The 25951-nt window shown below is 41.4% G+C and overlaps 1 long non-coding RNA gene across 1 annotated transcript in view; it reads right to left on the minus strand.

Moving 5' to 3' along the window:
* Positions 1-1410: 1410 nt before the first annotated feature.
* LOC123521293 overlaps positions 1411-25951 on the minus strand; it is a 245466-nt gene continuing 220925 nt past the window's right edge. The window contains exon 3 of the long non-coding RNA XR_006679758.1: positions 1411-1483. This is a non-coding gene — a long non-coding RNA (uncharacterized LOC123521293). The remainder of the gene's footprint in view (positions 1484-25951) is intronic.

A 25951-nucleotide genomic window follows, 5' to 3' on the forward strand; every position in this document is an offset into this window, starting at 1 on the left:
CAAATTTCTATGGGAAAGGTTCTATTTTATTCAAGTGCATAGAAGGCAATTTGTCTAGATGGCAAAATTTTACTTATTCTTGAAAGAAAATAATTACTAATATCAAGCTGAACCCAGGAGGAAGACCAACGAAGAATGGATGCCTTTGAATTATGGTGCTGGCAAAGAATATTGGAAGTACCACGGGCTGTGAAAAAGAAGAAACACATTTGTCTTGGAAGAAGCACAGGCAGAAAGCTCCTTAGAAGCCAGGGTGTTTTTGTCAGCAGAGACCCGCCCCTGGACAAGGACATCCTGGTTGGTAAAATATAGGGGCAGCGAAGAAGAAGAAAATCCTCCACCAAATGCCTCGACACAGAGGTTGCAACAGGTGGGCTCCCACGTGGAACAATCCGGAGGATGGCGCATGCGCCAGCAGCGTTTTGTTCCGTTGTTGCGGGGTTGCTAGGCGTCGGCACAGAAGAGATGGCACCTAGCAACAACATTATCAAGCTAACGTCCTTTCCAGTTAGTGTATAAATCTGATACGATTTTGCGTAAAATTCTAGTGGAGTATTCTGAGAATATGATAAATGTATTCTAAAGTGTGTATGGAAGAATTAGGATGTACAAATACCTAAGACAATTTCAAACTCAAAAAGATATGTTATTTTTACTAGCTAGGGATTTATTATCGAGTCTGCATAATAAAAACTGACATCCAGGCAAAAGAGACACTTCATGGAACAGAATGGAGGGAAATCATTCCATTGACTAGGATGGAAACTCAGACCCATGCCTTGCCTTTCTCTCTCTACAGCTGTGGTCTGTATGTGAGAAATTAATGTTATAGAAAATTGGTGTATCAAACCAGTGGAGGGAAAGAGAAGTAATTTAGCTGGGTTTTGGAACCTGCCTCACAATATAAAAATAACTATTTCTGGATCTCTATAACAACAAGCAAAAGTGAACTTTAGGTAGATTTATGACTTAGATGTGAAAGAAAATACTATACTGCTAAATGAAATAAATGGAGTCCCTGAGCAGTGAACATTGTTATATTATTGGCAAAGGGCTGGACAGTGAAACTCACCCCAAAGCATCTTAACAGACAGGAGGCGAGGGGGTCGTTTTCCTAAAGGTCACGACCTTGAAAATCCTATGGAACAATTCTATCTCGCACACGGAGTCATCGTGAGACGGGGGCACCTCCGCACCAACTAACAACAGACTAACAAGAACAAATGAAGGAAATGTACACGAGGCGTCGGAAGGAGGAAGACATTCTTAGCTAAAACCGTGAAAGCACAGAGCATGAGGCAAAAAGGATGAAATCGACCATGTCTCGTCTAAGAACATCTTGAATGAACATGATACAGTTTTTAAAAAAAAATTGGAGAATATTCTTTTGACACTTACAGATGAGAGGGTGTTGAAGGCAGCTCAGTAGCCGTCACCGGAGCTTTGGATGTTTACAATGGGGAATCCCACACCATGGTATTCTCTAGAAAGAAGTAATAACATAGGTGTTTAATTTGTGAACCTAAAATATAGTTTAGAATGAATATGTTGAAACAAAGTGTGAGATTTTCTTTTTTTCCCCCATTCTTTTCTTTTCTTTTTTTAAATTGTTTTATTAGGGGTTCATACAACTCTTATCACAATCCAGACATACATCAATTGTGTAAAGCACATGTGCAAATTCATTGTCTTCATCATTCTCAAAACATTTGCTCTCCATGTAGGCCCCTGACATCAACTCCTCATTTCTCTCCCACCCTCCCTGCTTCCCCCTCCATCACGAACCCTTGATAATTTATAAATTATTATTTTGTCATATCTTACATCATCCGACGTCTCCCCTCACCTACTTTTCTGTTGTCCATCCCCCAGGGAGGAGGTTATATGTAGATCCTTGTGATCAGTTCCTCCTTTCTACCCCACCTTCCCTCCACCCTTCCGGTATCACCACTCTCACCACTGGTCCTGAAGGGATCATCCACCCTGGATTCCCTGTGTTTCCAGTTCCTATCTGTACCAGTGTACATTCTCTGGTCTAGCCAGACTTGCAAGGTAGAATTCGGATCATGATAGTTGGGGCGGGGGAGGGGGGTGTGTGGAGGGTGGGGGTGGAGGAAGCATTTAGGAACTAGAGGAAAGTTGTACTTTTCATCGTTGCTACATTGCACCCTGTCTGGCTCACATACATTTCAAAATAGCACCTATTTTACACAAATGAAAAATATAAATTGAACACATGGGAATGGGTATACATGTGGAAAGAGGGAAGGAAAATGAGCAGGAAATGGGCATGAAAAGAAAAAAAATTATCTGAGGGTTCTTGCGCAAGCTAAGTATAATAATGTATCCTGAACTGTGACACATGATTAACAATCTTTTGGCTCTTAAAAATGAAGAAGAAAAAGATAAAGAAATTCCCATTTAAAAGTAGCGACCTTCTCTGTGTCTGTATAGTTATAGTTAAAATTAACAAGCATCTTGGAGGAGAGACTTTTCCTTTCAGAAAGTAGACACTTGAATGAGAACTCTGTAATGTAAACTGCAATACCAACCTCTTCTGGCATAACCACTCAGGATCTCCCAGGACTGGTAGATGATGCCGTTGTTGGGGGATTTGTGTAGGGAAACAATTGCCCTAATTGTGCCGAGGATTGTGACTCTGCCTTCTTCTCTTGTGAACAAGACTATATAGAGAGAGTTTTGAATAACTTGCCTCTGAAGAAAAGAGATGATGTGTTGGCATTCTCTGCAGGGTGATCTGAGGACTCGGGTACAATGCCAGGGATAGGGCATTTACAAACACTCGAGGTGGTAGGTGTGAATATGACCTACAATGAGACCAATAGTAGGAGCGCACCCTTTACCCAATCCCTTCTCTTCCAGCCACCGTAACCCAGCCAATCTGGCGCAGAATTAGGGGGCGATAGCTGAGTAGCCTAGAGTATAGCAAAGATGCATAACCTTGGGAAGCCAAGCTTGTGATGCCCTTGCACAAGTCCAACCCTGGGAATGGTGATATTGTTCTCTCTTGAAGAAACGGTATCATTTTCACAAAGATGTGAAACCGGTTGTGTCACCACAGTGCACCAAGCTTTATCTCCGTTGACAATTTGGCAAAGACAAAAACTATAGTAGTTGAAGCGGGTTCTATAGATTCCGATTGATTTGATTTTTCTGATAGATTTGATTCTTCAGTTCTCATTTGAAGTTAGAAAGTTACACTAGACACGTGAGTTTGGTTAAACGGTGGACTGGTAGACAATCCCAGCAAGAGAAGTCCCAGTGGAGGTAAGATCCAGATAGCCTATTAATTTGGATAAGGGGGGATCCTTAGATAAAATTAATTTGAACGAAAAAATATTCACAGTAGTTTGCACAGTAATCTTGGTGACGCAACAAATTTCAAAGAAGTCAGTAAACATTTTAAAGAGTACCCATTACGGGCCAGGTATCGGCCTACATCAGGAAATGGATTAAAGATGACTGGGGCATGATCTCCTGGAGATCACAATGGGATCATTTGATCAGGTTCCTTGAGATTCCTTGCAATGGTCTCATTTGTAGAGTTAAGGTGGCTACAGTGCGTCAGCCACCTACAGTATTTCCAGGCAAGGTTGGCATGGTTGTCCTTTCTCCCTTGGATAATCTGTGCCGCTGTGGTAGGGGCGTTCCTGTTGGCTTCAACTCCTCGTGACTCCTGTAAGGAACGGCACCAAACAATGGCCGGTGCTGCACCAGCCTCACCATCATTCCGCTGTTTGAGGGCACCGGTGCCATCTAACCATCCCACTAAAGAGCCTCCGTTCTTTTGCGCTCCACTTTACCAAGGACGATGTCCTCCGGAGACTTGGCTCTATTGATAACATCCCCCAAGTCTCACAATCCTCATTCTATCGCCCATGCTTGCTGTACTTCTAAGATACTTGTTTATTGTTCTGGTAGTCCAACGGATAGCTAAGATTCTTCACCAACAACCTGATTCAAATCCATTAATTCTCAGTCTCTTGGTCCCGTCCGGATGAGGCAATAGAAACTCCCATGGTTTGGGTCGGGAACACCTCAGTTCTCCGAGAAACAGTTTTCCTTTGTAACACTTTAACGAGGTGTTTTGCAGTGGATCTGACGAATGCATAAGGCTAGGCATTGTTTGATTTTCCAACTGCTGTTCTACGGTCGGTGATTGTGGAGCCAAGCGAAATGAATGCCTTGACAACTTTCATATTTTCTCTGCTTATCCTGATGTTGCTATTGGTCCAGTTGGGAGGACTTGTTTTCTTTGGTTAGATGTAATCCATCCCGAAGGCTATCGCTCTGATCTTCATCTAGAAGCGCGTCAAGTCCTCTTGGCTTGCAGCAAGCAAGAGTGTGTCATCATTTGCATATCACAAGTTGTTCATGAACCTTTCTCCAATCCTGATATTGCATTCTTCTTCGTATAGTCCAGCTTTTGGAATTCTTTCCTCAGGATACAGATGGAATAAATATAGTGAAGTAACAAAAATCTGGTGCACATCTTTCCTGACTTTAAACCAGGTAGTGTCTCTTTGTTGTCTTTGAGTGACTGTGTCGTGGCCTATGCACAGGTTCCCACAGATAAATAAAATGCATTTCAGAGATAGGGCAACTTCTATCCTCCACTTGTTTATTGAATTGTGACCATGGTGGGACTTTGTGCTTGATGTTCGGGGGTGCATGCGAAGGTACTTGTGCAACCTATGTCCCTTGTACTACCAAAGTCCTGCTGCAGCATAAGGTCAGCACAACTGTGGCAAGATCATTTCTGTTAGAATTATCTGGAAAAGAAAGGTGTCACCTTACAGGGACCTCTGTGGTTCTCTTTCTTACAAGTCTGTTTGCTCTCCTCTTGTCTGTCATAACTGTGTTTATGTACCACCCAGCTCTACCTACTAAAAATGAGAGATGATAGGCCCCTAATGAATCACTCTTTAAACATCTAAGTCATAATAATCAATCACAGCTCCATGTCAGTAGGACAATGATCTCTGTGAATCTGTGATCTTTACCTAAGGTCATGAACAGACCCATTTAGAGAGGGCATGGACTCTCTCACTGCTTTGAAATATTAGTCCTGCAAGAAGCAACAGGCCGATGGAGGCCCTTCACTCAAAGTGCTTGACACTTCGGGTTACCTATTGGCAATGTGGGAGGAAAGAGGGCCTCTGGGACTTCACACATGCTTCGGGAGAAGGCACCAGATGAAGTTAGAGAATGTTTCCTTCCTGCATCATCAGGAAGACTGTGGAGTTGAGGGCTTCGTTTTTCTCCTCTCCCTGGATAATTTACCCATTCCATTGATCCTGGTCCCACCTTTCAGACACAATAGACTAGACGTGGTGGAATTGTTGGGGGTAGACTGTGTTAGGCAGCTAGCTAGGCTCTGTAAGAGAGTTCTATTCAAGGAAGAAAACCCAAATTGGGTGAAAACATGAAGTTAGTAATTTTCAGATAAGGATGGACATGAATTGGAGCAGTTAGTTATTTGAAAAGAGAAAAGAAAATGCAAGACTTGATCTTCATAGAGAAGAGATGACCAGAACCTTTATGTATGAAGTGGTGACATCATGGTGGGAGTGTGTGTGTGTGTGTGTGTGTGTGTGTGTGTGTGTGTGTGAAGCCAAGAGCTAGAGTCAACCCCTGCAAGGGGCAGCACTCCATTCTATCCTTCCTGTCACACCTGCTCTATGTGCTGCTATCTCTTTGTCTCTGAAAGACCTCACTGCAGGCGTTTGGAAAGATGGTGCTGTCGGGGATTTCTTTTCAGCACCCAGGAATTCCAGAAGAGTGATCACTGAGGCAGAAGGGTCTTTCTTGGACTCGTCAAAGTTTATTTCAAGCTCCTTCTGATTTTTTGTGATCTTTAACGTCTACCTTCTTCAGTTCTACCTTTGAGCTTCAGTCTGTTCCAGCTTCGGCATCGATCCCTATGGAAGCAGGGCCAATCAAGTGTGTCTAGCATGTTCTACCTGTTTTCTCTCTACATTTGAGAGTCTGCTTCTGGATACTTTTCCAGATCTGAACCTGGCTTCCCAGAGACAGCCAGTAGGCTTCCATGCCCTTCTCACTCAGATTCATTCTTGCTCTATCTCTGTTCCTACTCACTCAGGTATAGATGGCCAGGCCTTTACACACTTGTTTAATTTTGGCACACTCTAGTGAAAGTGTACTATTTTTTATCCTGATTTGATTGATGAGACACCTAGGCTCAGACACTTTAAAATAAGTGACTCAAAGGCACATATGTCAAATTCTAATGTTTTACTTCTTTCTACCCAAAGCTACTTGAGGGCCTGGATTCATTATTTATCTCTTCTTAGCAATTATTTGCGGATTGCTCACCAGTTACTTAGTGGGGGCCTTATGAGTATTCTGTCCACTCCATTCAAAAACGTTAAAGGCAAGACAGCTAGACTGTGCTTCTAGACCATGTATGTCTATAGAATCAACTGGCAACTGTTAGTTAGAACTGTTCATTCTTGGCTGGGATCTTAAATCAAGGAATCTCTACTTTAGTGATTATGACCATTTCATTTGTTCTTCAGTGTTTTGTTATTCTGTGCAGATTTCAAAATAAAGCTTTTCCTACCACTGTTGTCTTATTGAAAGTTAATTTCATTGCTTGCATGTTGTGGTTGTTAGGTGCCATCAAGTCGGTGTGGCGCCTAGCTCCTTCATGAACAGCAGAATGAAACACTGCCTGGCCCTGGGCCATCCTCACAATTGTTCCTATATTTGAGCCCATTGTTGCAGCCGCCATATCAACCCATCTTCTTGAGGGAATCCTTTTTTTCTGCCACCTCTCTACTTTACCAGGGACTGGTCTATACTGACAACATGTCCAAAATATGTAAGATGAAGTTAAGCCACCCTTGCTTCTAGGGAGAATTCTGGCCATACTTCTTCCAAGACAGGTTGGTTTGTCCTTTCAGCAGTCCACTTTCAATATTCTCCAACACCATAAGTCAAACATATAGATTCTTCTTCATTCAATGTTCAAATTCTACATGCATATGCAGCAATTCAATGGGGGAGGTAATTAATAAAAAGAGCCATTATCATAAAACAATTTTCATTCCAACACTGTTCACGATAGTCAAAAAGGTAGAAATAACTCTCATGAGAGTTAGGTTTATTGTGCCAACTAGGCTCCCATAGAAACATGTTGGTGGAGTTTAATCAGGTTGCAGCTTGATTGGAGGGCAACCAGGATAAATGACTCTCTGAAATAGCCTTTTCTTCTCTCTGACGATCAGACCAGTGTGCTGCTGCTTGAGCTAGTTCTTTGCCATTACCAACCATGTGCTGCTCTACCTGTGAGTGGAACCAACCCATGAATCCTGTCACCTTGCTGTGCATTGTTAGAACATGGGAGCTCAATCAGGACCTGCTTCATTACACTCCCACACTACTGACCACTGCGGCACCTCAACTTCTCATCCCTGCTGTTGCTGTCCCACCCTGCCATGTCCGATGCCTGTTAGCCAACTCTGCTCATCTTGCCTCAGGGAAGATTCCACTGTCTGCATCCTTGACCTTGGACCAGCAGCTGGCGAGAGTTGAAGGACCTTCAGTATATTAACTGTTCCACAAAAGTGAGTTGGATTGAGTGCTTTGTACTGCTGTGTGGACTAATTAGCTGTTGTATTCTTTCTTGCTACATATATGTATATATATGTATATATTATGCATATATAAAATCATAATTGTCCTGTTCTTGTTTCTCTAGAGAACCCTGCCTAACACAACTCCAATGCACCTCAACAGATGAATGCATAAATAAAATACAGAGCATATACACAAAACCAAAATCAAACTCACTGTCATTGAGTTGATGATGACTTATAGTAACCCTATAGGCCAGGGTAGTACTGCTCCTGTGATTTCTAAGACTGTAACTCTCCTGGAGTAGAAAGTCCTGTCTGCCTCTTGTGGAGTGCTGGTAGTTTCAAACTGCTGAACTTGCAGATATCAGCCCTGCATGTAATCACTATGCCACTAGGACTTGTAACATACATACAACTGAGTGTGATTCAGCCATATAAAGGAAGGCAATTCTGATACTCTTTCTATGATAGAAATGAATCTTGGAAATGTTAAGTGAAATAAGTCAGACATTAAAAACAAACAAACATACAAACAAATAAACACACTTACTGCCATCAAGTCAATGCTGACTTATAGGGATCCCCTATTTCTTTCCGAGACTGTACCTGTGTATGGGAATAGAACACCCTGTCTTTCTCCGGCAGAACTGGCGGTGGTCTTGAACTGCCAACCATGTAGATTGCAGTCCAATGCATAACCACTACACCACTAGGTCTCCCAAGCCAGACACAAAAGGACAAATATTTTGTGATATTATTTATATTAAATGTCTACAGTAGGCAAATTCATAGAGATATGAAATAGATTAAAGGTTACTAGTAGATTGGCCAAGGAAGAAAGAGAAAGAGAAAGTTGGTTTTTTTTTAGTATCAACCTAGTATGTATTTTGTTCCTTTTCTCTCTTTTAAAAATCATTTTATTGGGGGCTCATACAGCTCTTATCACAATACATGCATACATCATATCATGCACACTTTTACATTTATTTCCATCATCATTTTCAAAATTAAGTTATTGCTCAATGAGTACAGATTTTCTGGGGTGATAGAAATGCTTGGGAGAAAAATGGTAGTGATGATTGTGAAACAATGCAAATATAATTAATGCTTTGTATGTATAATTCACATATCATGTATATGTATAATTCACATATCATACAAAACAATCATATTAAGAAGAGTTGCAAAATCATCACCACAATAAATTTTAGAACATTTTCTTCTTTGTTTTTCATCAACTCATTACTGTTGGCTCCCCATTTCCCAACAACCTCCTCTACTATGCCTCTAGAAAATTATTAATCCAATTTCACTTGTATAGATTTACTGATCTTGGATTTCCTATACAGAAAAACATACAAAACAGAGACAAAAACAAAACAACAACAACAACACCAACAAAACACCACCCAACAATGACAAAATAAAGTAGAGACAGACCTCAATAAAACAGAACAAAAACTGGAAAATATTTAAAATAAGTCAAAAGGGAGATAAAATGATGATGGTTTACATTTTAACCTAACTACACCTACAGGGGTAGTTCTACCTTGTCCTATAGGGTCAATATGAGTCTGAATCAACTCAATGGCAATGAGTTTTTGCGAGATCTGTCACCAACCACTTTTCAACGATCTCTCTGATAGCAAGGCTATTCACATCCCTAGACTATTGTCATAGATGATTCATTGGAGGTTCAATCCACATGGGGACACTGCAAGTGGATTTTGGGCATCCACTGTCATCCATAGCCTTCTGCAAACTGGGTATTCAGAATTTAAGCTTTGATATTGTTCCCTCCTTCAGATTTGGGTTTTGCTATTTATAATCTCTGGATCACAGAGGCTGGTGTGCTTCTTCAATGTGGACTTAGCTGATGCTTCACTTAGATGGGCTGTTTTAAGAAAATGCTTTAGGATCCCAGACACTATTTTTTCTCATAGTCAGGCACCATCTGATTTTGTCACTATACTTTGCTATAGCACCCATATCTTCAATGATTTTTTTTCCATAAGGATGAGTATCAAGTGGAGCAGCCATATTTTATTTTTTTAAGGTAGGTTTTCTCAAACAGACATTATTTTTTACTGAGCTACAATGAGCATATAATTTAAGAGTCAAATCATGTCAATAAAGGTTGTATATTCATTGTCACAATCAACTTTGAAACCTTCTCTTCCTTTGTACTCATTGTTGTTGACTGTCCATTTCCCATACCCTCCCCTTTTGTGTCCCCAGGCAATCATTAACTAGCTACGTCTACCTAATTCGACCCATCCTGATATCCCTATACAGATAAACATACTAAACAAGGGCAAACAATAAACAAGAAGCCAGCACCGATGTTAAGTACAGCTGCTAAAATCTACTTTACAATGTTTTTCATCTGATATGAGGACTGAGAACATTCCTAACCTATGTGCAATGTGGATTCACTAATGACTCAATCCACATAGGGACCCTGCAAATGGATTTGGGGCTGCTACTATCATCTGTAACTTTCCATATACCAGTTGTTTAGAATTTAGATATTGTAGACACTGGTCTCTTTCCCTCCACCAGGTTTGGATCTTACTACTGGTAATCCTTGTATCACATGTGCTAGTGTTCTTTCTTGAGTCTGAGTTAACTCCTCACTTAGATGGCTGCTTATATTGGGATAAGCTTTTAAGCTCCAGATGCTATTTTTTCATGATAGTTGGGCACCACCTGGTTTCACCACCACAATTGATAATGGCAGCTCTGATTCCAGTGTCTCCTCATGATGGTGAGTACCAGAGAGAGAGAGGATGTTTTTTATTGCTATTGTTGTTGTTTTAAGAACCATGCAGCTACTTTTCTCTGAGCAGGACTTTTCCCCCCTCCCCTCCAATGGAAATTTTATAACCAGACAAAACTCTGAAATAAATTAGATACTGAGGATGGTATAAAATTGCAACCAACCTCCTTCATTTCATATTTTAATCTTCATAAGTTCACTTTATTTTTCTTGTTAATTGATTTTATAATATGTAAATGAATTTACTAATAAAATGCTTTTAAAATATTTAAAATTTCACATATGCTATTTGTAAAAAGTGCCAATTAAAAACATTAAAAAAAATGCTGTGTAGCCATTTATTTTGAAAACCTTATTTACCTCTCCTTTTTTGTACTCCATGTAGTCTTCAATTGACTTTAACTTCTCAATTTGGGGATATCTGTGATTCCTTTTTTGGGTATTTTCGACTTTACTTGACTCTATGGTTCTTAGTTTACCCTCATGTAAGCTCCAACACCTCCCATTTTATGAGGTGAGGGCTAACTTCTCTAGTGCAGGCATAGAGAAGCAATGTTCTTGTGATAAAATCCTGCAGATGAATCCTGGGGTAGTGCTGTCACTTGGAAGGTGGATATGGGAAATTGAGGATCATTGTGCATACTAGTCTTAACTCCTTATTGATAACAATCAAATGAGGCAATGTGAAAGGCATAGAGATGCAGCCTCTTTGGCAATGGTCCCCACTACCCATTGGCTAACCATTAAAGGTAATTTAGAACACACAAAAAATGGCACTTCTCAAAGAAGGCAGCATTGAAGAAAACACAGAGTTCCTGAATTTATACCATGCACAATGCTAGGTGGTTATTCTTACACTTCCCTCCTTTGTGTTTGCTTCTGGCTTGAATTAGGTGGGATAAACAAAAAAATGGCCCCATTAGAGAGCACTTGCGATATTGGGTTGAAGAAGCTTCCCTTTATAGAGGACTTTGCTACAAGGGCAGAGATTTATTTATTCTGCTGTTGGTTCTTAGATTACAATGAAAGACTGGGGTATTCTGGGAAGCCCTGGGGGATTTGATGTACCTGGGCATGATCCTTTGGTGCTCTGAAAGGGCCAGGACGAAGATTTCTGTGTGTTCATTTTCTAAAGGATAAACTAAAGAAAAAACAAAACAAGAGAAGGCATGGTTTTTATCTGGGAAAAAAATAACTAGGAAAAAATACCAAATAACCCTCCACCAATTGCTTTTCAGGCCACTTTACTCATGATGACCTCCAGTGTATCCAAGTTCAACAGTGCTCCATGGGGTTTTCAGTGCCTGATCTTCTGGAAATAGTGTCATACCTTTCTTCCAGGGTAGCCCTGACTTAAATCTTCAGCTTTTTGCTTTAATCTGTGGACTCTGACTGGGAAGAACAGGCAATATGTAAGACATTAATAATCATATCAGCCAATAGATGGTCTTAAAAATTTTTTTTTCAATATATGGTTTTATATGCCAAAGATTGGCAAGGTTCACGAGAATGAGTGATTCCCACAAGCTGGGGACCCAGGTAGCCTGCAGTCACATGCACTGGGGCTATTTCCTTACGTGCTCACCTTTTCTGCACATACCTTATATGCCACCACTGTCTTCACAGCGCTTTCTGTTCCTTGTATTTAAAAGGAAGAGAGTTTCAGAGATCTCCTGAGGGCTAATTGTCAGTAATTGAGGGGACAATAAAGACAAAGGAAGCCTCTTGGTATTTAATCTTTCTGTGACTCAACTTCCTAGTCTATGAATATGCTCATGAGAATATTCGCATCATTGCATTTTTATAAGAAATATCTCTATCTTTCTGGGTGGCACATAGCAGGTCCTCCATGAAATGTGATTTCTATTATTATTAATACTGCCTGCTTTTCACTGGCCGTTGGGCCATGTGGTTCCTGCTTACCTTCCCCTCCTTCTAGTCTGTTTGCACTCCAGAGCTTCCAATTGCCACGCTTGCTACTCTTGCTTTCTCTTCTTGTTTCCAAATGAAATTCTTAACGGAGAGTTGGATTGTCCTCATTCATGTTTTGCATTAGGCTATGCCCTATGTGACGGGCCATTTTATTAGCTTTTCATCGGGCCCATACCCTTTCCTGAACAAATCATTAGGGATCCTTGGCAGGCAAAGGGACACAGAAGAAATCCGGATGTGTTTGATTGCATAGGTGGGCCTTATTTGCACACACATCTCTCAGGGTTACACACAATCTCATCGGCTCAGTTCTTTGGGGAGGCATCGGAGTGGAGTCTGTGGTCCTCCTAAGCCCTCTCAAGCTGAGAGCCAGCTGCGGTGAAGAACACCAAGTACCCAGCTGCCTGTGCCGTAGGTCGGCCTCTGCGAGTGGACTGAGAAGGCAGGTTGCGGAAATTAACGGAAGACTCTACAAGTCTGGGGGATTAGGAACAGTTTCCTGGAAAAAAGAGGACACTTGGAAGTTTTTGCAGGCAGAAGCGAAGATAAATGCTTATATGACTCTTACTCTTTACAATATGACCATGACTTCAGCATTATCCATAGTTTTTTTTTATACATATGAAGAAAGGGAGGCCTAGAAGGGTTAACTGAGTTGCCATAGACCACAAAGTGATGGTAAATAGGAAAGGAGCCCTTCACGCCCAGGCTTGAAGGTTCTCACAATAAGAAGACACAAAGGGAAGGAGGGATGAAATCGTTTCACCTCCTTCGATCATGTGTTTGGTTGGAGCCTTGTATGCCGGCAGAGAACTGTTGGGGAAGGAGAGGTGGGGGGAAGACCAGAAAGTGCATATGTTAAGACAAGATTATGGAGGAGCTTGGATATCTGAGCATGTTGGTTCAGGATCTGTCTCGGTTACCAGACCTTGACACAGGAAACGATAATGACTTCTTCTGACTGCCTGTTAGAATCCCATTGGTTGGGAAGATGTTCTGGAATGTCATCACGGACCCTCAAGCCTTCTGCCTTCTGCCTTCTGCCCTCTTCAATCTGTTCATACGAACACCAAAGTGATCATCCTAAATTACAGGCTCTTCATGTTCCTCTTCGGCTTCGAGTCTTCCGATGGTTCCCTAGAGTTTTGGGAAAATGCCCCCATTTGGGGGCGTGGCATTAAATAAAGCCACTTCTCATCTAGGCTCATCCCATATGCTTGCCCTCTCCCCTGATGCGCCCTTAGCCCAAGTTGCATTTGCGCAGACTGGCCATAAACTCCCCATGACCGACAGGCTGTTATCACTGCTCTGCCCTGAGCACCATCTTTTAATAACTAACTACTCTGGCTGAGACGTATAATCTGCTAAACTCTTTTACAAGAATGAATTTGTTCATCTCCACAAGACTCCTGGGAAGTAGGCGATTGTGTCCATTTTGTAACTGGGAAACCCGGAGAGTAAGCTGTTAGCCAGGGGTCACAGAGCTACTACTGCAGAGTGGGGTTTCTTTAAGGACTGATGCAGCCTGAAGGTAAGGCCTGACTTATAACTGCCCCCGACATGTTTAACTCAGTGGGCCATCCTTAGTCACATGAACTAGATTAGATGCCCCTTGTAACGCATTTTCCATAATTCCTCTTTCACGCCCAAGTCACAGTATCGGATGAGTCAATCCATGGGGTGTAGTTCAATTTTATAACAATATTTACCACCTGTTATTAGAGTTTATTTTCTATAGCTCTTACTTCCTGGACTGGGTCTCCCTTTAAAAGATGAACTAGGAATTGGCCAGTCCTCTCTTGGTCAGTGCTCCTTGTATTACCAACTAGTAAAAGGATTACTAATTGAATGGCCAACATGCAGGGGGTTCTTGGAAAGAGTCTGCGCAATGATCCACCCTGGTCTGATTCCCTTCCTTTCCAGGAATCCATCCCAACTTGTAGACTTCAGTACTACCCTCCCTGTCCTCCCCCGTCCCCTTGTGTTCACCTGCACGCTGGGGCCCCTGGTGAGACTGTGGAGGCTCCCTTTCTGTTCTGCACATCATTTCCTCTGACTGCTGATTCACTAGCTTCTTGCAAAGGGCCTGGCGGCCTGCTGTCTCCTCAGGCCCTCGTAAAGTGGACCCCTCCCCTTCACCCTGAGCCAGGAGCCTCCCTGACGGCTGACTGGGCAGAATTTATGACGAAGATTCATCAGATTAGGAAGGGCAGGGCATGGTACTTCTTCCACACTGTACAGAATGTAGCTGTGCAGCATTGCCGGCCACTCAGGCCACTGAGCAAACCCATGCTTGGCATTTTTTGGCTTTTGGAAACATTTTTGATTTAGCAAGAAGTAATTCTAAAAGTTTCAGAGTTAAATAGTTTTAATGATTTCAGGGCCCATTTGTGCTCACGGTGACTTCTTGATAGGCCCCAGGAGCTTCAAACAGTGTCCCTTTAGAAATGTTTGCCTTTTATCAGGGACCAAAGCAGAGACCAAGCTAAGCCCAACCTCTACTTTTCCTTCTACAGTCGGATTGTTTGCTGCAAAATCATAAAGCAGCTGCCTTCTGTATGTAGCTTGTTAGTGGAACACGTCACAGCTGCCATTCAGTCATCCATTTCACCATTAGACTGCCTTTCTTCTTCAAAGGTCTCCTTGTAGCACAGTGGGTTAACCAATGAACTGCTAACCAAAACATTGGCTGTTTGAACTCACCAGAGAGTGAGTTTGAGGGAGGAAGCTTTGGAAATTCTAGGGAGCTATTCTACCCTGTCATACATGGTCCCTATGAGTCAGAATCCACTCCAAGACGGTGGCTTTGGTGTGGTTTCTGCTCGGATAATTCTTCAGTAGTTCTCATTTGTTTTGACATCCACTGTGGATGTTTTGACATCTTGGAAAGCAACGCAAACAACTACCCACTAAAACTCACCCATAGCAACTAAGCCAACTAAATCACTACAATTCCTGCTCTACCTTTTGCACAACAACTTTTCATCTATTTTCAAATAGGAACATCTTTTAAAGTTGCATTGGCTTATAATTTACATATCTATAATTCAATAGTTCAATCTTTTGAGAAAAGTTGTGCAATCATCATCGCAAGCAATTTTACACTTTTTTCTTTCTTGTAATTGTTGTTAGCTCCCCGTTGTGCCCCAACCTCGCTCATCATGCCCCTAGGTAACTGTTGATCAATTTACTGTCCCTATAGATTTACCTATCCTGGATTTCATATACAGAAAAAATATTCAAAATCAAATCAAGAAACAAACAAACAAAAATCCTAACAACCATGACAAAATAAGATGGAGAAAAACCTGAATTGAAAAGAAGGCAGAATATATTAAAAAACTGGAACAAAATTTAAAATGGGTCTATATTTCTATTCAGCCATTCATTACACACTAATTGAGAGTCTGGTCTGATCTTCTGGGTACTACAGATATAGAAATGCATATGGGGCTATTTCATACAATTTCAGAGATTATGTACTGAACAACTCGACAGCTCGCCTTTCACATTGACCATAGACTCCACAGCCATACTGGTTGTACTGCATGACCCATATGTAGTCCTTGGCCTTCAGGTGCTTACAGATTCCCCAGGGATCTTCTGAATCTTCTTTGTCCAGTTAAACTTCCTTGGCTCTTTCAACTATTCCATCTTAGAGGAGAGTTGGAGCTTACTCACCCTGTTCTTTCTCCCCCACATAGAATCCCATTTCTCAGGGTCCTTCTCCAAATGTGCGTCCTGGAAGGTGTGATGTATTGCTATCAACTGCAATTTGGGTGCAAATGCCTGTGAATGTGGTTCTTAGGAACAGCCATTTGTAAGTGCAGCATTTCTTTTGAATGATTTTATAGAAATCATGGGTTTTGGATATCTTTCCGCTATAACTGAAATGGGGTAAACGAATGCAGAATATGGGATATGTCATTCAGTATTATAATTACAGAAGGGGCTGCATTGTATATATATCCCCCAGACACAGCAGAGTAACTGCTTGACAAAAAGTTGTGTTTGTTTGTTTTTAAGGCGTCGGCGGAGTCGACACTTTGTTCTGTGTGATTGGGGTAGAGCTGACATCACCGACAAAGCACAGAATCTGATGTTATAACATGTTGACACTCATGACGTAATTAATGGACACCAAATTGCTAACTTTTAGCAAGCTAACTTTGGGGGGGGGGGGCAGTGACCCTGAGTGGTGGCTGCCCATCACGTGTGTCTGGTCCAGTCAGCAGCATGATTGTCTTGATTTCAACAATGGCATAAAAGTAGGGAAGTGGATCTTACAACTGTTTCTGGAGGTTTATGAATCATTCAAAGCAAAAAGAAGAAACAATATCGTAGACTTCAGCTTTTAAAAAAATCATTTCCTTGGGGGCTCGTACAACTCTTATCACAATCCATCCATCCATCCATTGTGACAAGCACATTTGTACATTTGTTGCCATCAGACATTGGTTAGTGTAAGACATGAAAAAAATTATCATTATCAAGGGTTCGTGAGGGAGAGAGGGAGGGAGGGGGAAAATGAGGAGCTGATACCAAGGGCTCAAGTAGAAAGAACATGTTTTGAGAATGTTTTGAGATTGAACCCCAATGGGCTTGTTGCAGGGGATAAGGGGCTGGGTGGAGTAAGACAAAAGTATGATTGGATTGTCTGAGAGAGCCTCAGGGTCATCTGCTGAGAGGTATGCATGTTCACATCTACTTGGCAAACAGAGAAGCTGTAAACACCTGAGGGAAAGTATGAGAGAGCAAAAGAGGAGGAAGGTGAGACTTTCCTGAGAAGGAAGGGTGGGCTGGAGGGAGGGTTCCGGGAGGGAGGCTCCCCTCCTAAGAGAAGAAGGTGTCAGCTCAGGGTTCCTTTGGGTCACCTTGAAGCCGTAATCCCTCTTCCTCCTCGATTTTAATTCCTTCCCGTGCACCCCAAGATGGCAGAGCCAGGACTTGACTTCATATCTTGTATGTTTTCTATCGGAACACATGTGAACACAGCTTTCGCTAGTTCCTTGGTCACAGAATATACTTTTTATTCAGCTCCAGCCAAATATTACTAATTACTGAGCCACGGGAAGACCACTAGACTTAGCTTTCGTGGAAGACCACAAAACAGAGCAGCCTCACTCTCCCTGCACGTGTGCTTTATTGCCCTGCTTCTGTTTTTTCTATCTTGAGTCCTGAGTCTCATTGGGCATGGATTTTATAAATGTAGCTGGAGGTCAAATTCATAACAATATTTGGAAACGACCTCAATTTTATCATGAAAGACTCAGCGACTCATCCAACCTTCTCTTTCTCTCCCTATGAATAACCTGGCAGCGAAACAAATCTCTGCTATTAAGCGGTATTTATTTCATTGTGATTTGCTGTAGAGCTGTTTAAGAGTAGGTCATTAGGTTAAAACCATCGAGCTTGTCCTCTGAGCAGAGGATGTCTTGCGCTGACTTACATTTGGGTGTGCTTTCTGACGCTGAGCCAACACAGCCGTGTTTACATTATACCGATTCTGGAATTGCTGACATTTTTTTTGTTCCTCCAGAAGGAAAAAAAAGCAACACAGGCAAATGGCCCTTTTTGATGTTCGATGCCAGGTCAAGCTGAACCAATGGCTAATATTTTCCCTTTGATTTAAGTACATTTCTCACCTGTTATTTCTACCTTCCCTAATGCTGGAGAAGAAGCCAGTAATTTCTGAAGTAATGGCCAAAGCCTTTCTGGTTTCTACTGAGAGTGCCTTAAACTGGGCATAGAGTCTTGAGGGGCTGATGTGTAAACGGTTTGTTATGGACAGATCCATGATCGTCACCTCTGACCCTGCTGGTCTCCAAACAGATAGACGGACATTCACATCCACATAGAATCTTCTCCTTTGAAATGCTGATCATAAGGCAATTTTACTTACAATGGACAAGGATGTAGAGGGTAGGGCAAGGCTCCCTATAAAGACCACTTAGCAGCCTTTCTCGTGTAACTTTCCCAAAGGATCACATCCTCAAGCTATTAAGAGCTCCACTGCCTTTGCATTTTCTTGGCACGAGTGAGAAAGGCCACCAAGTTTCCTTCAAAATAACTGTGCAAGATCGATGGTCTCTACCCCAGTAGGACACCTGGATGGCTGCCTTATCTTGTCACCATGGAGTTGAATGTGTCTGCCTGTTTATTTATTCTCCTCCTGTTTGGAGACTTTCCCTGATTAATTACACCCCACTAACCGAGCCTGCTAACTAATGCCTCATCTGATTAACCTATAGTTTGGCCTTCAATCCCAGGTGGTGGGCTGGCCAGCCTGTCCAGGGAATAGACGAGGTCACTGGATGGGGGCCTCTGCGATCCCAGTTTTAGGCTGGTTTATTTGCTTTACGTCTTGTTTGCTATTCCCGCTGCAGTGACTGGCGACAGCTTCCCCCCAGTCCTCTCCAATCTAATTGGTCTGCTGAAGCAGCAGTGAACACAAGATTTAAGAAATGTTTTCTTTAAAAACTTCTGGTCCGACAGACACTTTGAGATCATATTTCATCCTGTTTCAATTGCGCACCCTTCCCTGGGACTTTCAGAAGAAAGTTGGTAAGTGAATCTTACAGGAGAACTGCTGCTTTGTGGTTTGAGGGGGGCCCCGATGAGATGGAGGCGGGAGGCAGTTCGGCATCTTCAGAATCTAGAGCCTCTGCCAATGTTAACACATCCGAGGAGGGATTCAGTATCAAAGTCTCTCCTATTTGCCTCCACAAACACGATACCGGTTGCAAAAACAAAGCTAAGGAGCTCACGCTGATTACTTCAATAAAAGCTGTTTAATTATGAACGTTTGGGAAATGAAGTTACCAACAGGACCAGGAGTGCTCTGGCGTCCCAGCGTTCCTGCCCCCAGCATCCCACTGGTAAGCCAGATTGTCCACTCAGCTGAAAAGTCTGACACTGCACAGCGCATGCCCTCCACCCGGCGGGGGACTCCTCGCATGCCAGTAAGGCGCCCTCCGATTGCAGTGGCAATTTTCAGGAACTGATTAGAGATGAAATGATCACATTTTATTGGTACCATTCAAAGGCCATCAGAGGTCACTTAAGGGTGGTGGTCAGGGATCCCAGGAGACCTGTGTTTGGGAAGCCAATGACTGTTTCTAGGTAGCTAGCTGACCTGCTTTTCCCAGAGGTCCTGGTTTCAGGCCAAGGGGAGCTAATTTCTGAGCAGGGAGCATGTACATACACTTTATGACAGCATATTTTTGAAGTCTTCGGATGAGTTTTTCATAATCACAGTTTAGGGAACTTGGGTCTCGATTGATCAACACTTCTTGGTCGACCGGATATTCTACTTTCGACGCAGTAAGTAGAACTATACATCTGAAAGCAGTTTCTGGGTGCTGCCAGTGGTTGAGTGCTACGCCATTGAATGAAAACTTGACCCTTCCAAGCCGCACAGAGGAAAGGCCTGACACCCCGCTTCTGAAAAGTAACAGCTTTGAAGTCTGTCCGGGGCACAGTTGTACTCTGTCCACCTAGGGCTGCTCTGCTGCTCTGTGGCAAACGGTATTCGATTGAGTGTGTATGTGCGGAAAGAAATATCGCGAGCATACATTGTCAAGCAGGAACCCACTCTGCTTAGCTGATTCACAATTTTCTATTACTGCTGTTATTTTCAGGCATTCTGAAGTTAATTCTAACACAGGGTGAACCAGTGTACCACAGGACCAAATACTGCCTAATTCTTCACTGTTGTTACAATCCTCGTGATGTTCCAGCTCCTTGTTGTAGCCACGTTGTCATTCATCTCGTGAGGGTCTTCCTCTCTGTCACCGACCCTCTCTACCTAGTATGATGTGCTTCTGCAGGGATTGATCTTTCCTCATATGATAGCCAAAGTGGACAATGACGTCCCAAGTGTTCTGAGGATATATTTTCAAAGACAGATTTGTTTGTTCTTCTGGCAGTCCACAGTAATTCAAATGTTCTTCATCAAAACCATAATTCAAATGCATCAATTTGCCTTCAGGCTTCTTGATCGCTTGTCAGGCCTTCCCATGCATATGGAGAAATTAAAAATGATCGTGGCATGGGTGAGGGGCAGTCTAGTGATACTTCAAAGTGACACCTCTTGCTCCCTAACACTCTAAAAAGATCTTTTGTAACAGATATGCCCAATGCAATACATCATTTGATATCTGGACTACACATTGTATATAATACAATACAATGAAATCCTTGACAACTTCAATGTTTTCTCTGTTTATCATAATGCTACTTGGTCCACTGGTGAGAATTTTTGTTTCTCTTTCATAGTCAGGGGTAATCCACAATAAAGGCTGAGGCTTTGATCTTTTCTTTTCTAAGATTTCAATTTAATTAAAAAAGCACTATTAATTGGGAATTAGTACATAGGTCATATCATCTTAATCCGTAAGTGCATCAAGTCCTCTCACTTTCAGCAAGCAAAGTCGTGTCATGTGCGTGTGTCAGGTTGTTAATAAGCCTTCCTTTCATTCTGATGCCACCCCTCTCTTCATATAATTAAGCTTCTCTGATTGTTGCTCAGCTTACAGATTGAATACGATGAAAGGATACAACCATGATTTGGGTTTTTCCTGATTTCAACCCTTCACAATCTGTCTGTTATGTTCAAACAACCGTTTCTTGTTTTATGTACAGGTTGCTCATGAGCATCAATGAGTGCTCAGTAATTCCCATTTGGGCAATATGGTTTGTTTCACTGCACACTGTTGGACGTCTTTGTATAATAAACATAACACTATTAATCAGAGTTTTCTGTTATTCTCTGGTTTCAGCCCAAATCCACCTTACATCAAAAACTATATTCTTCATTCCATGCGCTCTATTGAATCTACCTTGAATTTTTGGTATCTCCTTGACAATGTTCTGCTGTAATTCTTTGACAAACAATTTTTGAATTATTTTGAGCAAAATTTTACTTGCATATGATATTAATGATATTGTTTGACAATTTCCACATGTTTGTTGGGTCACCTTTCTTCAGAATAGCTACAGACATAGATCTTTTCAAGTGATTTGGCCAAATCATTCAAATTCCTTGGCATCGACGAATGAGTACTTCCACTGCTGTATCACTCTATTGAGGCATTTCAATTGGCAATTCTCTCAATTCCTGGAGGCTTGTTTTTCTTTTAATCAATTTATTGGGGCTCATACAATTCATCACAATACATAGATCAATTGTATAAAACACATCTATACATTTGTTGCCCTCGTTATTCCCAAAATTCGCTTGCCTCTTAAGCCCTGGTGTTTCTGTTGGTGACGTCTTGGCCTGTTAACCTCAAATTCAGCGACTCAAACATTACTTCCTCTATTGCAGAAAGATGAGGCTGTCTGCTTCCATGCAAAGCATAGTTTTGGAAACACTCTTTAGGGTTGCCACGAGTCAGAATCGACTTCATAGTAGTGAATCAGTTTTGGGAGGAAGGTTTTCCTCAAATCCTTTGGTGAAGTCTGGTTCTTGATATTGTTCCTCTTGAAATGACTCAATGTCGATCAATTCTTTTTGTTACAATGATTCTCTGTATTTCTTCCATCTTCTTTGGGCAATTTCTACAAAATTTAATATTTGCCCATAAATCATTAGTATTTCAGTTGAAGGCTTGCTTTTTTTCTTCCCCCTTTTTAGCATCAGACAGGCTGAGCATGTTAATCTCCTTTGGTTTTCTAACTCCCGGTCTTGGCACATTTTAATATTTTTCTTTGTTGTCTCGAGGTACCTTTTGAGAGGTTCTGTTCAGCACTTTTATTTAGTTCATCATTTTTTCCATTTGCTTTACCTACTCTACATTCATGAGCAAGATTCATAGTCTCTTCAGATATCCACTTGAAAGAGCTTTCTTTTGCTCTTTCCTGTTTTTAAATGATCTTTTCCTTTCTTCATATGTGGTGTTCTTGAGTTTATTCTATAACTCATCTGGTCTTTGGTCATTAGTATTCAATGCTTTCAGTATGTTCTTGAGAAGGTCTCTGATGGTATATACTCAAGATCTTATTTTGGCTCTTATGGACTTGTTTTAATTTCTTTAGCTTTCATCTGAACTTGAGAATGAGTAATTGATGGTCTGTTGTACAGTGGACTCCTGACCTTGTTTTGCTGAAGATATTGAGTTTCTCCATTGTTTATTTGCTCAGATGTATCCCATCTGGCCAGGTCCACATGTATAGTCACAATTTCTGTTGTTGGAAAAAGTATTTGCAGTGAAGAAGTCCTTGGTCTTGCAATATGGCATCAAAGATTCCCTATCACTCTTTCTATTACCAAAGCCCTAGTTTCCAACCACTTCTCCTTCCTGTTTGTTTCCAACTTTTGAATTCCAGTCACCAATAATTATCAGTGCATTTTGATTGCGTGCTTGATCAATTTTAGAGTGAAGAAGTTGGTAGGATTCTTCAGTTTCTTCATCATCAACTTTAGTAGTTGGTGCATACATTTGAATAATAGTTGTATTCATTTCTTCTAATTTAGGTATACAGATTAATTATCCTATCACAGCATTGCACTTCAAGATAGATCTGGAAATGTTCTTCTCCATGATGAATGTAACCCCTTTCCTCTTGAATTTATCATGGCTGGCACAGTAAACCATATGACTGTCTGATTCAAAATGGCCAAGTTCCCATCCAGTTCATCTTATGAATGCCTAGGATATTGATTGCTATGTATTACATATCATTTTAGTGACTTCCAGCTTTCCTAAATTTATATTTTATACATTCCTTGTTTCTTCTTTTAGAATTGTGTCCTTCAGCAAATGAATGTCTGAAAGCTTTGCTCTGTCCAAGTTATTAAGATCTGGTCTACTTTATTCCCTGGTCTTACATTGAGTGCCTTCCCACCAGAGGGGCTCATCTTTTAGCATAATGCTTTTTGTGCTAATAATAAGACTTTCAGTAGCTAATCCCTCAGAAATGAATCATCTAAGTGTTCTTCCCAGTTCTTTCTTCATGTGGAAGGCCTGTGCCAACCTGTCCATGGTTGATGCTGCTGGTATTGAAATGTCAGTGGAATAGATCCTAGTGTCACTGAACACACAAGCCATCACAGTATGGTTTATTGACAGATGACGGGTGGAAAAGAGGGATGGCAATGCTCATACTGAAAGGTGGTGATCTTACTTTTGACAATAAAGCAATAATGTTCTTGGTCCTCAAACCTGACATAAAGTCAGGAAGAACATCAAAGCAAAAGATACCGTTCTTGCTAAATGTGTAATGTCTGAAGAACACCTGGAACATCACAGGTGACTGGTAAGGCAAAGAAGTAAAGGCAGTCACGGTAAGAGATCTGGCTGGAGTTGGTAGAAGTAGGGGAGTGAGAAAATGGTTTCCTGGAGTTAAACTTCAGGCTCTGAGGTATTTACCATGAGCATACATGCCTTTGATTTTGCCCAACTCATTCAGAATCCTAAGTGGAAACATAAAGCTTTTGCATGGTATACAAAGTTAAAATAACACTTTAATTCCTCTGTGGCATGGGTTTGTTTTCTCTCCAAATGCTCAGTTACTGAGAATAAACCAGGAGAAGGTTATTGAAGTTTCATTGCTCTTTCTGGAAGGCAGCCCCTTTAATAAGACCAGCCACTGGGGCTTTGAGAAAGACCAGTGTAGTGTTGTCATTGACCTCAGTGGGAAGGGAACCTGACTGCCTTGTAGGAGATGCTGTGCCCGGATGAACTTCAAAAACCAGAATTAATTTGAGGGAAGGAAAGAGGATTAGCTTGTGAATCATGATGCTTGACTCTAGATTCAAGCCCACCTACTATTTGTGTACTCTTGGAACATTCATTTAACTATTCTGAGTATTTAAAAACAAATCTCTTTTATTTTATGACTTAGTTTTCTGGGTTGAACAGTATCCTCTCAAAATTCATATCTGCCTAGTCTCTCACAGCCTTTGTATATGAAATCAATTAAAATGAGACCACACAGAGGTAGCCTAGTCCCTTATCTAACAACTGGTGTCCTTGTGGAAAGAGAGAATAAAGATACACAAGAAAAGTGACAGGTGATGACAGAGGCAGGTGCATCTCCAAGTTAAGAAACACCAAGCATCACTGGTAACTTGCACAACTTAGGAGAGCATGGGGCCTCCAGAAGGATCCAATTTTGCCAACAGCTTGACTTTGGACATCCAATCCGTAGAACTCTGAAATTTGAATTTCTACTTTTTTTTTTTAAGTGACCCACGTTGTGGTCACATTTTTCCTGAACTCCTGTTATGACTGTAAGGTGGATCGAGTTAGTTTGGACTCATTCTGCAGCAGAATGAAACATCACCTGATCCTCGGCTCTGCTTTTAACTGTGGCCACCTTTGAGCCTATTGTGAAAGCCCTTGTGTCCGTTCCCAAACATGATATCCTTCTCTAGGAACTGGTCCATCTTGATAGTAGGTCCAGCGCATCGGAAATCACACTCTCCTCAATGTTAAAGAGTATTTTGGCTGTACTTCTGAGTCATATGTGTTTGTCCTTCTGGCAGTCCATGGTATATTCAATCTTTTCCTCCAACATCATAATGCAAACACATCAACTCTTCTCTGGTCATTTTGGTTCATTGTTCAGCTTTCAAATGCACATGACAGGTTTTAAAATACCATAGCTTGGGTCAGGCACACCTTAGTGCTCAAAGTAATATCTTTGCTTCTTACAGAGGTATTTTTCAGGAGATTTGAACTGTAACATGTTGCGTGATTGCTTGACTGCTGCTTACATAGCCATTGATTTTGGATCCAGGTACATGCTTCAAGTCCTCTTCACTTTTAGCAAGTAAGGTTGTGTTACCTGCACTTCACAGGTTGTCATGGACCTTCCTCACGTTCTGGTGCTATGTTCTTATTCATTTAGTCTATTTTTTGATCATCGACGCAATACACTGATTGATTAAGTATTGTTAAAGGATACGACGCTGGCACACACCTCTCCTGTCATTAAACCTTCCATTACCCCCTTGTTTAGTTGGCATTGTGCTATTTGGTCTATGCACAAGTCCTGAGAGTGCACAAGTAGGTGTTCCAGAATTCCCATTCTTTATAATGTCATCCATAGCTTGTTATGGTCCACAAAGTTGAATGTTTATTTTGCATTGCTAATAAAATATAAACAACACCTTTCTGGCATTCTCTGCTTTCAGCCACAATCCACTTGATATCAGCAATGATATACTAGTTCCAAATCCAAATCCAGTTTGGTTTTCTGATTTCTGATAGCTCCCTGTCAATATGCAATACACTGTTACCACCCTTGTTGGAATATTTTAATAAAAATGTACTTTCCACTGTTACTAGTGCTATTGTTCAATAACTTTGGCATTCTGTTGGGCCATCTTTCTTTAGAATGAGCACAGACATGAATCTCATCCAGTCTGTTGGGCATGTAGCTAACTTCCAAATATCTTGGTTCGGGTGAGTGAATGTCTCTAATGCAGCATGAGCTTCTTGAAACATTTCAACTGTTTTACATCAATTCCTGGAGCCTTGTTTATTGCTAATCCCTTCAGTACTGCTTGAACCTCTTTCTTCTGTACTATTAGTTCTTGATCATTTCCTCTCTCTTGAAATGGTTGAATGTTGATCAATTCTTTTTGATATGGTGATTCAATGTATTCCTT

The sequence above is a fragment of the Echinops telfairi genome, unplaced genomic scaffold, assembly GCF_000313985.2.
Source record: "Echinops telfairi isolate 266 unplaced genomic scaffold, ASM31398v2 ScPeMD7_9;HRSCAF=40, whole genome shotgun sequence".
Taxonomy (NCBI): Eukaryota; Metazoa; Chordata; class Mammalia; order Afrosoricida; family Tenrecidae; genus Echinops; species Echinops telfairi.